This window comes from Ananas comosus, linkage group 8 (assembly GCF_001540865.1).
Source record: "Ananas comosus cultivar F153 linkage group 8, ASM154086v1, whole genome shotgun sequence".
NCBI classification, from domain to species: Eukaryota; Viridiplantae; Streptophyta; class Magnoliopsida; order Poales; family Bromeliaceae; genus Ananas; species Ananas comosus.
This window is the reverse complement of record NC_033628.1, coordinates 8,303,188-8,306,427: the sequence shown is the minus strand read 5'-3', so window position 1 is coordinate 8,306,427 and position 3,240 is coordinate 8,303,188.

Below are 3,240 nucleotides of genomic sequence, written 5' to 3'. Positions count from 1 at the left end.
AATTTCAGATTTTGGACTGCTCTCGAGTTGGACTCTGCGAGGCTGCGTACCGGTACTGCATTGGCAGAGTATCGGTACTGGACTTGGTACTGGTACTGCATCGCGCTTGTACCGGTATCCAGTGTATTTTTCTGCTTGGCCGAGGCTCGGGTTTTGGCAGCTTTGTGACCTGGTACCGGTACTCTTCCCCGTGTCACCGGTACGCAGTGCTGCGTGCAGACTAGATTTTTTAAGGTTCTTTTTGAGATTGTAGCATCTCTTTAAATAGCACCCCACCCCTTGAGGGGCTCTTTTGAACTACAACCTGAGGAGGAGGAGGTTAGTTCCTCCACCATTTCTCTTTTGATTTCATTTCTTTTCTTAGGAGATTTCAAGGTTTGATCTCCTCTTTTGTTTCTTCTTCAAGGGTTTTGCTTTTGGACCATTGGAGAAGCCTTGAAGTGAGGGATTGAGCTTGTTTGAGGGAAGGACTCCAACCCTAACACCTTTCTGGCTTGGTTGGGAACTGTAAGAGAGGTTAGTAACTTTAATCTCTCATTTGATTCATATTTTGATAGTTTTTTTGAGATGAAAACCTAGTTTTGTAGAAACTAGGATTTTGTTTGGGGCTTTTCATTTGGGAGCTTTTGGGTTGAAATTGATGGGTGTAGAACACTCTTATAGGTTGGATTTGAAGCTTTCTAGATTCGATTTGGGTTTTGATCAAGTTCTTCTTGACCCAAGGTATTTTACACTTTTGCATGTGTAAATTTTCGATGATTTTCAAAGTTGTCATTTTGGAGTTTTTAACCCTTTAGAATTTCTTTTAGGGTGCTAGGAGCTTGGGGGACAACTTTGTTCGAAGGAACGAAAGGGTTCAAAGTGTTTCCGGTGGGTTTGACCTCACCGAAATGGGTAAACTCCCCCTATATCTTCTTTATGATTTTAAGACATATTTAGGTGCTTATTCATACTTAATATGATATGCTAGAATTTATGAAAACATAATACATACATGTCATGTGTAGTAAAATTTATGCTCTATGTGGTAGAGGCATATATGTGGATTTGGGCATAAAGTGACCATTCATGATGATTACTCTCTTATACACCTAAGGAGCATGTTAGAGATTACATGTCATGTATAGGATCTTGATACTCTATGTAGTAGAGATATATAACGTGGACTTGCGTTTTAATGACATGTGGGTGCATTACCTATTATGTAGTAATAGAGAGCATGTTAGAGACAAACAAGGGTTTGATTTTATTAACCAAGCATAAACCGTGAAATGAATGAGGCTTAGCAATTAGTTGCATGATGAGGCATACTTGTGATAGACAAGGAAAATATGACATTGTGACATAAGCACATGTTAGGATCAACATGGAACTAAGTTTGGTAAACCTAATCTAGTTGAACAACTAGTTCACAGCATTGTGATAATGCATTCGGTCTAGGGATCGATAGTTGCCTTCCATGTGTTGGACATGTGAATTGAGATTGGAACGCCCTTGGGCGAATGAAAAGATGGATTATTGCATGTAGTACTAATTGTATGAAATCATTTGCATGATGGTTTATTTCTCCATGTAGTGAAGGCATTGGTAGAAAAGTATATGCATGGCATTCGTTATGGGCATTGTAAATATCTTGTAATACTTATGCATATAGCACAAGAAAAGGACTTCCTTAGCTATAGTGGAATAGCCTAAGTGTGAACCCTCCTTCAGAATTGAACAATAGTGAACTAACTTGAATAGGATAATGACAAGTGCTATGTGCTTATAAATTAGTGACTTATACTTGACATAGTAAACATGAGCGTTATGTAGTGACATCTGGGTTAGTAAATGACAAATCTTGACAATGTGATACTATATTGGACCTTTGGGGTCGTTGATACTTATTTCATGTTTTAGACATGATGACCGAGAGCTGGATACTATTGATCATGCTTGCTTGCCATTGTGCTCATTCGCACATGCTTGTGAGGGTCGCTCCCCACAAGCCGGCATTTCGGAGATAGCCTACGCGACACAAACTCGTTCGTGCGGGATTGGGTGCCGAAATAGAATGCCGTGGGGGAGGCTCACTCCTAGGGTGGGAATGTTGACTACTATGGGGCCATTTTTGGCACGGCGCAAGCCGAACTACACACGTGTAGATCCATGACGAGGATTGAACTTTGATACTTAAGGTATAATATGGAAACTAATACTAGAGAGTGCATCCTAGTTGGATTAGTAGACATGCATGATAGTGCATATTGTGGACTTTATGTTTGTAACGTATCACTTCCCCGTGAAATGTGCCGACTTTCGTCGAAAAGAACGGGACGCGGAGTCGATCCTATAAGCATTAGGACCATTGTGTAGTGAATTGGACCCGGGTGAGTGAAATCTGGGAAAGTGGCTAAGTCCCAGAATTTCAGCTCTCGGGGACCGGTCCCTGAGGGGAGAGACCGGTCCCCGTAGGTTGGAAGATTGCCCAACGGCTAAGTTCTGGAAATCGTGCTCTCGGGAACTGGTCCCTGGAGGAGAGACCGGTCCCCGTGCACGTAGCAAGCCAAAAAGATGAAAATTTGGCTAAGTCCTGAGAGGAGTGCTCTCGGGGACCGGTCCCTGTGGGGAGAGACCGGTCCTCGTATGCGAAAAATGCCCAGTGAGGGCTGATTGTAAAAATACAATTGAGAGGGGCTTATGTGCTAATGTGACTTGATGAAGGGTTATATGGGTTAGGGCTTGTGTGAGAGCTCATTTGCTCTCAACCCTACACCAAAATATCTCCCTCTCTCTCTCTAAAACCCTTCTCTTCTCTCTTCCTCTCTCTCTAGAGCTTGGACAAGGAGGGGATTTGGAGGAGTTTGGAAGTAGAAGTAGGCAAAGTTGAAGGTGTTGCTTGCAAGAGTGCAAGTGTACAAGGAAGGCTTGGACTCCAAGGTAAGTTTCCATGAGTTTTGAGTTAGGGTTTTGGTTTGTTTCTTTCTAGCATGCTTCTAAGAGATGAGTTGAGGATTTCCCCCATGTTATTCATGTATAAGGACTAGTTTGGGGAAGATGATAATGTACAAGGACCTAAAGTTAGGATTTTGAGATTTTGAGGTTCAATCTTGGGATTGATCTCTTTTTAACCTAATTGATAGGTCAACGAACGCGTTGGTGCGCTCGGTTTGGTGATACGACGAGCATGCGCGGAGAAATTGAGAAAACGGGCTAAATTGGTATAGATCGTCGTAGCTTGCGGCGTGGAAGTCTAAA